This window comes from Cucumis melo, chromosome 6, assembly GCF_025177605.1.
Source record: "Cucumis melo cultivar AY chromosome 6, USDA_Cmelo_AY_1.0, whole genome shotgun sequence".
Taxonomy (NCBI): Eukaryota; Viridiplantae; Streptophyta; class Magnoliopsida; order Cucurbitales; family Cucurbitaceae; genus Cucumis; species Cucumis melo.
The window spans coordinates 23,122,542-23,136,395 of record NC_066862.1 but is presented as its reverse complement, the minus strand read 5'-3'; the positions used below and the strand labels follow the sequence as shown (position 1 = coordinate 23,136,395).

Here is a 13,854-nt window from a genome sequence, read left to right as displayed (position 1 = left end):
TCATAGTTATGAATTTGCAATAGAAACTACGTGTTTTGACACATTTACTACGCGTTTTTGTTCCATTATTCTACCTGAAAGGCCATAATAACTTGAATTTCTACAAGTTATCAATCATGCCCGAGAACCCCAAATGTCCTTCTGTACTTCCAATCTTGGGCAAACAAAGCCTAGAGATGGCTTGAGTTTTCCTTACCTTTCGCTCTGAACTTCCAATCTCGATTGAACACGACCTGAAAATTGTTCGAGATCCTTCACTTCAGAACCTTCCATTTGCACCTCAGGCTGCCATAGCCCTTAAAGCATCGGGATTTACTCTCTGTCTTTCTTGTACCTCTTATCTCTATCGAACAGAATCATGTCCTAAAGTCTCTTCCCCGAGATCATTCAGGGTTTTCAAATTTACTATGTCAGCATACCATGGAATGTGCAAGTCTAACTTAAAAAGTTATTCATAAAAAAGTCCTCCTGTACCAGATTGTCCTCTTGCCTTTGGATAATCTTACTCAAATGGTTAGCTACGAGGTTATCAAGGCCTTTCCTATCTTTGATGGTGACATTTAACTTTTGAAGTAAAAGAATACATCTCGCTATCCTTGCTTTGGTTTCTTTTTTGTTTGCTAGATACTTGATAGCTGCATGATCAAAGTAAACAATTATCTTAGATCATATGATGTAGCTACGAAACTAATTAAGAGCAAAATTATAGAAAGAAACTCTTTTTCAGTTATTGAATAGTTAATTAGCTTGAGCTTAATTTAAGGTTATAGATGCACAGTACATTGCATGAAGTTTCTTATCAACTCTTTGCCCTAAAACTGCACCTAATGCATAGTCACTTGCATCACACTTGATTTTAAATGGCAAATTACAATTAGGTAATTGCCAAATAGGGGTTGAAATTAACTTTTCTTTCAAAGTGTCAAATCCAACTTTGGATTTATCATCAATTATGAAAGGGATCTCTTTTTGAAGCAATTTAGTCAAAGGCAAAACTATTTTTGAAAAATATTTTATAAAACATCTATAGAATCCAATACTTCCTAAGAAGGATCTAACATCTTTAAATCAAGTTGGATGAGGAAAGTAAGATCACATTTATCTTAGCTTTGTCTTCTTAGATTCCTTTTTGTGATACTAAATGCCTTAGCAGTATGTCGTGAGAGGCCATAAAGTTACACTTTTCAAAATTGAGTACTAAATTTATATCTATGAATCTCCCTAAAATAATTTCTAAAACTATTCAGACAAGTTTCAAAATCATTACTGTGGACCGTAAAGTCATCCATAAGATGGAAAACATGGCATGCATAGCGAAAATAACGAAATCTATTTTACTCTAAATGCTTTTAAACAATTTAGAGATTAACATGCTTAAAAGCTACCCTAATTAAATGAAATGAGGGTTTATCGAATACATACCTTGGAAGATTTCCCAATTCTCATAATCTCATCACAAACTCGAAGTTGAGACCACCACTAGAATTGACTTTCTATCTTTCGGACTTAGAACCAGATTGTAGGACTCGATAAGCGTATGAAATTAAGAGGAAGATGGAAATTAGAGGTGAGATTTACGTTTGAGATTTTTAAAGAATAATAGGTTGAAAAATAATTTTGAAATTAAAAATTACTAATTTTAGCAAAAGTTTTTTTAATAAAAAGAAATAAAGCCTATTTATAACCAATGCATGTAACTTAGTGGGCAAGGTGTCTACATCTGATGTAGCCACTTATCCTACTAAGTGTTCGTAGGATTATCCAAAAAAATGTTGAATTTTTCCATTAACTTAATCAAAGGGCAATATGGTCATTTGACAATTTAAATCGTTTTCAAGTCAAAATTCAACGTTTTGACTTTTTATGATTTTTTTTCGTCTTAACTAATTCGGACCTCCTAAGCATGAATCCGAATTCAATTTTTAAAACTTCAAATCACATTTGAATATAAAGTCGGTCAAAGTTTGACATTTCAAACTTATGTCAACATTTTGACTTTTTACAACTTTGACCATTTCCATTAATTCCGAGCTTTTGAATATGAACCCTCTTTTATATTTTAAATATTTAAATTACATTTAAATATAAAGCTCTATCTTAAACTTATAACCGACAATTATATCACATATATTTGTCAGTTTCTCTCTCTCTTTACCTAATTCAAGCAATTCAAATTATTCAAACAGTTTGTTATAAGTTAATTCCATATGAGCTACCAAATGGACCTATAGATCATGGGCTCTAACGTTCCGAGATTAACTGGCTAAACCCTTTTAGATCGAGCTCATCAACATTCGTTAACTAACTGGTCATTTCCTAAAATCTCGTGGTTGCACTCCCCTCGCTCACTACAATAAATATGACCTTTAATGTCAGTTGGAAAAAATGAACATGGATCTTTAATGTCGGTTTTTAAAATGTGGATCTTTAATGTCAGTTTTAAACCGACATCAAAGATGAAGGTATAATGTCGGTTTTAAATTGACATTAAAAGCATCTTAGTTTAAAAACGACATTAAAGGTATATTATTGATTATTATTATAATTATAAATAGTAAGTGGAAAATAGTTAGGTCAGAGTTTTTAATTTCACACCTAGGGTTAAGCTCACGCCGCCTCTACCGTCTCTCTTACTCAAGCCCTCGTCTCAACCTCTCATCTTACAAGTTACCGGAGTTCAATCGATCTCCCTTCTCAATCTACAGTCTCTCTTCTTCTCCAAAATCTCTCAATCTCCAATCGTCTCTCCTTCTTAGAAGTCTCCGATCGTCGCTTAGGAGATTCGGCCGTGTTTCAATTTTTTCCATCTCCTTCTTTCTTTCGTTATCCGTGTTTCAATTTTTTAGGTTTCAGAAGAAGATATGGGAGAACCAATTTGCATGACTTTGGTCGTTGCCGTCGGTAACAAAATACTTCAGAAGAAGGGAACCGTCATTTTCTTTTTCACATTTTTTAGGTCATTTAATTTCATCCGATTCGTTTTTTATTCTTCCTTGAGTTGTTTGATCGCTAGTAGTATAGTGTTTCTTTGATTCTCAATTTTTTGGATTTCATTAAGGAAGCATGAGAGATTGAATTTGCTTTATGAATTGGGTTTGGAAGTTGGGAAAGCTAGCAATTCCGATGGATTTAAAAGCCTTGAAACCCTACCTAGTTCAACTATTGCCGCGACTGTCACTGAACCATCTAGTTCCAAGTTACTATTGCGTTTTTTCGCTGATTTGTGTGCTTTGGTTATCTCTCTTTGTATTTTTCAATTATAATGTTTGTTGGATATTAGAGCTCTGTTTGAGGATGAGCCTCATTCTGCCAATGATGCATGTAGGAAACTCCATTCTGATGCTTTGCTCATCATTTAACACCATGAGAATAAGCTCTTGCTCGCGTAAAAAACAATCCTATGGCTATGATTTGCAAAACCGTAACTAGTTTTTAATCTCCTTTTATGGCTTTAACCCCACTAAACCTTACAAGATTTATTCTTATAACATGGGCTATGGAAATTTTATGTGGAAACATCTTTCTTCCTTTCATTATTTTGTAGAGAGATTTTTTGAACTTTTCTCTTAGTTTGTTCATGGACACTTTACTTGGTGGCCTATCTAAATACTAAGTTATTCTTTTGAGCTGATGTGATGAATTTCTCTGCATTTCTCTTACTCTTTTGATAGAAGCTAAAGATGAATCTTTGATCAGAAAGTTTTTCTCTATATTATTGCTGAGACAATCTTGGCATAGAGTAAATGCTTATCAACATTATTTAATCTATCATTGATTTTTGTTGTAGAGATTAAAGTTATCCATATCCAAAGTAGATTAGAAGACAAGAAAGTAATGGTCATTTAGTAAATATTTTAGTCTGAAATGGACAAGCTAAAGTAGGGAATACAGTTATATTGAAGGAAGGTAGATTTCAATAATGTATTGAACAAAAACTGAGAAATGATAGATTTCTAGGATTTCTCAAGTTCATAATGGATTTCTAGGATTTTCTCCAACAATTTTCAATAAATAAACCATCAAATCACCAACAATTTTCTTTTGCATTTTCTAACACTAACTCTGCTGAAAACAAGGAACCTGACCAATCCCTTTACATTTTTCTATTACCCATTTCTTCTCAATTTTTAAGTATAAAACTGCATTCTAGGTGTTTGTATAAATGTTGCACTGGTGGAGTTTTGGGTTTTGGGTTTTGTTTCTTATGTGCTTATTGGTTGAGACTTTTTGTGTTTTTGGTTTGATTTTGATCTTTAATTCTAATGGTAAATTGATCTTATAGTATTGAAAGATTTGGGGTATTTAATCTTATAGTGTTGAATATAGTTGTGTTTATTGATACGTGATTATATGTAGGTGTTGGATGATGTATATTTGTTGTAGTTCTATATGGAAGTGTTGAAAATTGTATGCTGGTATTTTAAGTGTTGATCTTGTGTGCATTTCAGGTGAAATAGAAATATAAGGTTTGCCACGAAGCGTAACATTTACGAAATTGTGCTTTCTTTGGTTTTTGGCTTTTGGTTTTTGCTTCGTCTTTGTGCAATCTACTTGGCAGCTTGAAAGGTGGAAATGACCATATAGATAGATGGTCAGACGATCGTTGAAGGTTGAAGACTGAAAAGGCGTTTGGTCGTGGGTATCTTGCACTTTTCGTGCTTGATCTCTGTATATGATATACTATGATCACGAATACTCTGTACCATGTTAACTTGTTTAAAATTGGTTGTAATAGTCACATTGTATGTGTGGTCAAAGTCCCTATCAATTGTCATTTCCTAGCTTACTCTATTTCCATGGTAATTTTATCAATCATCAAACTCATTTCCTCTTTTCACTTCCTTGTCCTTACCTTCATTTTTCACCTATTCTTTTCAAGCAAAGCTTCAATTCCTGCTTGCTGCACCAGAACTTCTCTGTTTTCTTTCACGTTAGGCACAAACAACAGAACCAAACTTTGCTTATTATTCCCAGTCCCTTTTTTCTTTAGTAGTTCATTTTTTTTCCATCTTATACTTCAAGTCTGAACATTAGTGATGGTTTAGGATCAGCTTTTCTGTATATCTGGTAGTCTAGGACTTAGATCTAGGTATCTCTAGTTTGTACTAGAGAGTGGGCAAAGCATGTCCACGCGCATTTGTTGTTTTCTTACTTGTTAGTCATCGCTGGTAGAATATGGTAATTGTTGTCTGGAAATTGAATACGATGGAAATGAGAAAATGAAAATTCCATGTATCCTGAAATCATCATGGCAAGATATACATATTGTTAAATGTGGATTATGTTATTCTGGGAAGACTAAGTAACTCACTTTGGAAGCACCACGAAGAATTGTATGAATATTCATTGATCTTGATGGGTCTGAATGAATTTGTACTTCAGATTTCTATCCACTGGAACTAAATAAAATGGTACTAATAGGAATATAAATATTTGAGAATGATATAAATATTTGAGAATGATATTACCACATTGATCACGAGGAAGTTACTTCAAGTTGTTAATTGCTTTCACTTTCTTCATTTCTTGTATGATTATAAATCCATTTGCTTACACTGTCTTATTATGGAACGTGCAGGAGACAATGTCCAGAGAACACGCCATGCGTTTTCCCTTTGTTGGGAGTGCAATGCTATTATGCAATGGATGGGAAAATGGAAGAGATGATTTTTATGTAGAAGATCAGGAAACTCATTCCACTATGCTAGATAAACTACTGGCATGGGAAAAGAAGTTATATGATGAAGTGAAGGTACATTCAAGTGTTATATGATGAAAAAATTACTTGATCTCAATTTCACTTGCCTTTCTTACTATTTTGTTAACAATTAAGCAAAATGAGATTTGGACATAAATTTCTTCTATTAAAACAAATGTTATTGCTTCTGCGAAAAATGCTATAAATTTCTTCTATTCGCTGGGTGTAGGATTTGATTTTATGGATCCAGCAGGGATGGAACCAAAATAAGATGGGATAAGCCTCCATATTAGATTATGAAAATTTACAATGGTCATGACCTCTGGATTTTCACTTTCATTTTTTCTTATTTCTAGAACTTTAGAATCTAAACTTTATATAGTTTTCTTACTATGGCCGGCCTTGTTGCAAAATTATTAGTTTAGACAAATTATTATCCATATCTAATACTCTTTTACCATAGGAATTAGAATTAGCATGAGTAGTTCCCTACAGTTAGGAGAGTTAAAATCGAACGTCTTAAAAACTTCATCATAATAAAAATGGCTAAATGTTGGTGTATATCTTGATAGAGCGATGTGAATTGGGAAGGTGATCCACTTTCTCCCATTATTTCTATCCAGTGTCCACCATCCTAACTGACACATAAATCTTTTTTCTTTGAATGTAGTTTACATGCTTCAGGAGCAGGAACCACATGCGGCAGAGGTAATACAACAAACTTGGATTCCTTGTTCTCGTTTTCCTTGCCCTTAATGAGTAGTTAGTGATCCCCATTAATTATTCTAACTTACTTTCTCATAACTTCTCTCAGTTTGAGCGCACGTTTATAGCCATCAAGCCAGATGGTGCACAGAGAGGGCTGGTAAGACTAAACATACCCATGCAATGTTTTTCTTGATGCCAATTCTCATTTGACATTTAGCAGCTCTGTTTTATTATCTTGCACCTTGGTATTTGTTTTCAAGATTGTGAGCTATCTTGATTCTTTCAATTTTCAATCTTCAACATGAATGATACTTCTTTAGATTTGTTAATTTTGAATCCATTCATATGTTTTGTTTTTGGGTCGACTGGCCATTTAGATTCATGGGTTGGATATTATAATGCATAGTTCATGTGTCTTGTGAAAGATGAGGTTCTTGATTTTTTTACGTAAGGTTCTCGATATGATTCACAAAATTTCTGTTATTCCTCGATGATCTAGTCAATCGTCATCTTCAGTTCTCTTATGATTTACTTAAATAGCTATAATGGTTGTTGCTTTAGTTAATGTAGTTAATCGAGGAGTGAGTTTTTAGTCTCTTAATTTAATTTATTGATAATGAGAAATGGAAATATTTATGCTAACTCATGTTTTTAATTTCCTTAAAAAAAAAAGTTTTGGGTTCTTTTGCATATTCTGATTGCTGCCATCGATCCATCTAACCACCCTCAGACACTTCCGCATTGTGCAATAAAAGTTATGTTTGGTAACCAACCCTTTGCTTTATTAATTAGTAATCAAATGTGAATATTTCTACTAGTAACTATTGTTACTTATCAATTCAACCATCTTGATGTCTTTTACAGGGAGCTATCACTAAACAAATGACTGCAATAGAAGAAATGGTTGCAAGTGAGTACAATTAGCCAGACCCTCATCTTTGTGACAAGATCTTGAAGTTGGTCATTTGTGAACCGTTCTAGTTTGCTATTAGTTACAGTTTTAGTTATTGCTCTCTCAATATATTCTTTTTCTTTCTTTCTTTCTTTTTTTTTCCAAAGGATGATCAGTATAATAATTAAGCTTCATAATTTCTTTGTTTTTGGAGCCAAGTTGTATATAAATGTACACATTATTAAGATTTCATTTTGTATATGTACACGTAAAAGATTTCATTTTTAATTATTTGGTGTCATACAAAATGGACAATAATGCCAAGATTTAATAAAAATAAATTTGAAAGAACGACATTAAAGACATCGTTAACGTTGGTTTCAAAACAACATTAAAGACAGCTTTAATGTCGGTTAAAAAAATTAAAGACATCTTTAATGTCGGTGGAAAAACGACATTAAAGATGTATCATAAGCGACATTAAAGACATATTTAATGTCGGTTATCCACCGATATTAAAGGCCTTCAATAACACCTTCAAAGATGTCGGTTTATAACCGACATTGAAGATCTTTAATGTCGATTCATAACCGACATTAAAGCCCTTTAATAACGCTCGCAAAGATGTCGGTCACTAAGTGACATTAAAGGTCTTTAATGTCGGTTTTAAACCGACATTAGAGGCTAGATTTCTTGGAGTGGCTATAGATATATTTGTGTCCATCTGATATAACTATGATCAATAAGTTCATCCTCCACAGGTTGTTCGTATCCTTGGCTGGGTTAAAATATTATTTTACCCCCAGATTATATCCTGCTCCTTAAGTCCAACTAATTCACTTTTGAACAATTGATTTAAGATCCAACCTAAATCGAATCCCTCTTGGGCTACTGAGAGAGTGAGACCCCTTGTTCAAGAATTTAGTCTTTAAAGGAACATCCTATCTACTAACCATAAAGTGGGTAGCAGTGAATTTTGTCTTGCACCCTATCTATTCACAAGTTGTGTACATCTTTTAGGCTCTGTAGCAATTAGCACCATTGCATACTTGTTCAATTCAGTGAACTTCTTCTCATATTCAACGATAGAGAGTTCTCCTTGTTTCAAGTGGAGAAATTCATCTCTCTTTTCATCTATATAAGTCTCAGAAAAATACTTACTCTTGAAAATTTCCTTAAATTATTCCTAGCTGACTGTTCCTCGCCCATTTTCCTCTAGAACCCACCAATCGTTTTATAACAAGAAATTGCTACTAAATGAAATTTATACTTCAAGAGCGAATTATTGTTGTAAACAAAGAAGATGGAAAAATAAGGAATTCTTATTGTTTTCGCCTAAAAAACTATTTATATTTTTCCAATATGTTTTATCGTAGTATACAGAGTAAAGGTTGAACCCAAATGAGTGCTCGATGGATGTAAACTTTCTTGAAATCAACACTAATGAAAAAATTGTTAGTAGACAAAAGAAATTATCAAAAAGTGATGCAAAAATTTAAAGAACAATTGTTGGACATAATCAAAAGAAAATTCAAGGAAATTTTATTCAACTCAACAAAGCTAGATTTAAGCTTCTCGAAGAAATAAAAGAGGCAAAGGCATTGGATGTGCGTGCAATCTTTATCATGGGGTAAAAAAACAAACAAACAAAAATTGAGATTTAAAATGATTTTTGGTCAAATTGTTTGGGAGTTCAACTTGCTTAAGTTCTCAAAAGATTTGTAGAAGATTTAATACCTTTAATGATGAGAAATGAACAATCATACATTTGTGGAACTTGCTTCTTTAAACACATAATTGTTCACAAAATTAATAGAAAATGAATATTTTCCCAAGAATATGAATTGGAAAAGTTTGACAATCACCAAATTCAAATTAAATGTTACACTCGTACAAAGAATTAAGTGTAAGATTCTTGGAAAGTAATTTTGCACTCAATTCTTGGTTTCATTTTCACAACAATCGTAAATTGCATACTTGAAACAAATGGTAAATTGAATTCCATCAATCAAAGTTGGCCAAAAAAATTGATGGGATCAAATTTAATTATGCATAAAAATGAATCAATTCTAACAAGACCTCAAATCAAACTTATATTTCAACAACTGTGAAGGCAATTCAACAAAACTCAACATTAATTTCCAAATAAATGTATATTTCACATAAAGGGGCACAAGATGGTTCTAGAATTTAAGAATAAAATTCAATCAATTAATTTGGAAACAAAAATACAGAATATTGAATTAAAATTCTTGAAAGAAATTAAAGGAATTTCTACAACAATTCTTGACAAATCTGAAGAAAAGCCCTTAAAGATTAACAATTCCAATGCCCCTTACCACACGAAGTGTTTACCCCTCCATTTGAATTAAAGAAATCTGTTCAAATTGAAGGGAAAATGGCAGAATGCAGAAGAAAGAATTATGGAATTTTATTCAACTTTGGTCCTAAAGCGTCACACCCCACCCTGCACAAGACTTAAATTGCCATGCAAGACATGATATGACTTAAGCATCTCTGATGCGTTAAACTCCAAAGACACTCGCTCTTGAAGTCTTTAAACTTTGCTTAAGCGCCTACTCTTTTCTTTCTTTATTACATTCATAATTTAGGTGATAAAATAACTTAACGACGAGAAATAAGACAAACAAATACTTTTATTAACTTGAGCCATGCGATTACAACACTTTACAACATTTAGCCAAAACTACATAATCAATACTTAAACTTAAGATCTAAATGCCTAGCAGCTCTTCTCACCTAGCAACCCTTCCACCCTTCCTCTCTTAGCCTTAAGGCCTGATCACCTAGAAGTAAAACTTTAAAACATAAGTCTAAAAGACTTAGTGAGTTTTAAGAAATATTTTTCGCAAAATACCTTTTGTAAACCTTATTTCACCAAATTTGACATAAAACATCTTTCACATATAAACTTGATGTTTCACATAAATGCTTTATCTCACATAATATATCAAATACATAAATACACATTAGTCATAAGCATTCCTTCCCCTAAGAATCTTGAATCATTCATCATCTTGTGTTTAAACTACTGAGATGTCATTTTCATCATCAACATCCGAGAATATCTTGATTCGTTCTTTTTTCTCATGCTGCTAAACACAATGTAGTCCTTTTTTGCTTTGACCAACTTCACTCCACCATGTAGTCCTTTTCTACATGGCTGCCTTTACTCCTTATGTACACATAACAGTTAGCTCATTGATAGGAAAGTAGACTAATTGTTTGAACACCATTTCATAATTATCGAAAGGCATCAAGCATGCTTGAAATCATTGCATAAACATTTCATATAATTCTTTTTCGAAATCTTCGTATTAAATTCATAAAAGAATTTATAAAGACAACTTGAATTCATATAAATACTTTGAAGAAAACTCTCACACTATTTAGCTACTTAAACTTCAAAGGCTTATCTTATTCTTCTTTTTCGCATAGACAAATTGACAGCACCACAACAATTAAACTTTTCTCTTCAAAAGAATAACCATGACTAATAATTTGGCTGAAGACCCATATTTATACTAATCCTTAAACAAGCTTAGTCACCCTTAAGCTCTTGATAAGTTGCCACCACCTCCTTCATAGTGGTACACGTGTAATTTTAAGGTTTAACCTAATGAGCTTAACTTAGTCTCTCCACATGGCCCATTACAACAATTATGAACTTTCTAGGAAGTTTCCTTACTCCTTCTTGCCTAGTCTTTATCACGAGTCTTTATCTCGTGAAGAACCTTAATCACGTAAAACTTAACTTTCAAAAGTCTTGTCGCATAACCTTTTTCGCAGACTAACCAGTCTCTTCTCGTGTAGTCCACCCAAAACACCCATTTTCGAACACTTCAGTCAAATTTTTACTTCTTCTATTAACTACGGGTCTTACAACTCTTCCCCTCTTAAGAAATTTTGTTCTCAAATTTTAGATAAGAAAGACTATATTTAAACGTTCATAAACTTCTACTTTCATTACTTAACTAGGTGGTTAAATCTGTATACACAGCTTACAAAATTATAATTACAAAACTACAAACTTAAACCATCTTCTTTTCCTACTTATCCTTAAATTCCCACATCTATAACCCTTTTACCCTTGTCTACTATAGAGCCTCCTCGCATAGGTTGTTGAATTCAGTGAAATGCCACCTCTGTTTGAGCTAATCTTTCTTCGTCTTCTCCAAATTTACTTTGGCAATCACTCTTTAATGTCCTTTTGCGCCACAAATTGGAAACATGTGATGCTCCTTCTTCTACAAATTCTCAAATGCCTCTTGCCACACTCATTACACCTTTGTTTTTTTTCGCTACTCCAACGTGACCCTTAACTCATAATGTTCTTAGATTTCTTAAGAGCTCCTAAACTTTGTTTTCCACCTTCTCTACTTAATTTAGAACTTGATCATTTTACACCCAAACTTTTCTTTACTTGTAGGCTACGTCTACTAATTGCACATAGTCACTTCTTACTGCAATAAGTACAACAGGAGTTTTGATTGCTCCTGTTAATCCATTCATAAAACATGCTTGAAATCATAGCATGAACTTTTCATATAATTCTTTTTAGAAACTTTCATATTGAAATCATAAAAGAATTTATAAAGACTTCTTGAAATCATATAAATACTTCGAAGAAAACACTCACACTATTTAGCTACATAAACTTCAAAGGCTTCTCTTCTTCTTCATCTCGAATGGACAAATTCACAGCACTTCAACACTTATAATTTTCTCTTCAAATTCTTAGAAAAAACATGACTAATAATTTGCCTAAAGTTGGACACAGATGAATGGACGACACATGGCAGCAGACGCGTGATCTTTCTAAATTCCTTCCATTTAATTACCATGTTGCCCTTGAATTTCATTTTGCTTATTTTCCTTTGTTCGAACTTCGTTTAAGGTGATTTTTGTTGTGTTTCGATAGTAATGGAGCCTAGTTTCATAATCTGCATAAAAATATAGAAAGATTAAATATATGTATGCCATGGTAAAGAAATAAGCTATACAAAATTGGGTCAAGTTCTGTCCCAACAAAACCAAAATGAACCAAGTCAGACATAGAAAACCAAAGGAAAATAATCAAAAACCTAAAATGCTCTTTTATAGCGGAAAGGTAGAGGGCATAATAGTATGTTCTTATTTAGAATTTATATCTACAAGAATTGTAATGCTAGACATTGGAAAGAAATGTTCATTGATGGACTTCCAAGCTTTATGATAACTCTCTTAACAAAGCATATCGTGAGTAACTACCTTGGAAAACCTTTAACTATATCAAGCTAACTTCCAAAATTATAGAATATGGATTAGACATCTGCAATGAGATAAAAATCAAAGTCAAAGTAAAAAAACATTCAAACTTTCATAAAAGAGAAATAAAGACTTTTTGCCCTCAATATGAATTTGAGAAAGTTAAAGAACTGAGATCTTCTTTAAAAGGAATTCGTCCAGAAAACTATAATATGAAACCCACATATTATAGAAATTTTGAAGATATAACAAGCCCTATACTCCTAAGGGGTGTCACAAACATTCAAACTACAAAAGACCAATTGAAAAATAGCAAAAAGAAGTTAAAAGAAGAGAAAAATCAAATAAAAGGGTTTTTTTGTTACAAATGCACAAAGGAATGAGATTATGCCAATAGATATCCGCAAAAAAGAATCCATGAGATAAATAAAGAAGAATATACATATGATTCATTCTATATTTTTTACTTTCAATTGCAAGAAATTGCAGATGAAACAGATTTAGAAATTTCAAGACAATCTTTCTTAGATAAGGGACGAAGAGCATGTGGTTGTCGCAAAGACCCATGTAAAATGTGTTTTAAAAGAAATAAATGTTTTGACTTTCGAACAAGATTTATTATTTCAAATGATTAACCATGTTTCAAATGAAGAATTAAAAATAAATATTACAGAAAAACGGAGAGATTCTTTAAGCAGAAGTCTTCTTGAAAACCATCTCAAAGAATGAAATGATGAAATTTGTGTATATTATATGTATATGATTACATTGGAATGAAAATTGATTACAATGGAATGAAACTTAATAAAATAGAAAAGTAAAATTATGACTCGACGATGACATTGCCTCGAGGAGCATAGCTCAAAATATTAAAATAATATTATTCTCTACCAAAAGTTGAGATTTGAATCTCCTCTCCATAAATCCATCAGCCAAAAAAAACCATTTGAAAACAAGCGAGAACTCTCAACAGAAGTAGAACCGATGGGAGATGTCGTAGTCATTGGTGATTAACTAGATGAATTGGGTGAGAATGTCGGAGCTATTGAGATTGATGAAGCATCGGCTGATGAGGTGGCGATGGGGATGGTGGTGGTAGTTGAATCGAGTGAAGATGAAGACAAGGTAGAAGAATCAAATGAGGAGGTCATGGTAGCTGGAATGAAGGTGAGGGAGGTAGAAGGAGCTTGAGCAAGCATCAATGATAGCGAGAATGATAAGAGCTAGGAAAACAAGAGATTAATAAGCCATTGTGATAATTAATGTAAGAGATGATATTGAAGAAAAA

The 13,854-nt window shown here is 32.7% G+C and overlaps 1 long non-coding RNA gene across 5 annotated transcripts; it reads left to right on the top strand.

Moving 5' to 3' along the window:
* Nucleotides 1-2,574: 2,574 nt before the first annotated feature.
* On the top strand, nt 2,575-7,586 carry LOC103491754 (uncharacterized). 5 transcript variants are annotated; one of them, XR_007822027.1, is made up of 6 exons: nt 2,575-2,956; nt 4,449-4,635; nt 5,579-5,752; nt 6,369-6,406; nt 6,513-6,563; nt 7,271-7,586. It is a non-coding gene; the product is annotated as an uncharacterized LOC103491754 (long non-coding RNA). The 5 variants fall into 5 exon arrangements; XR_007822026.1 differs by having other exon boundaries at nt 4,449-4,639; XR_007822028.1 differs by lacking the exon at nt 4,449-4,635.
* The last annotated feature ends 6,268 nt before the right edge of the window (nt 7,587-13,854 follow it).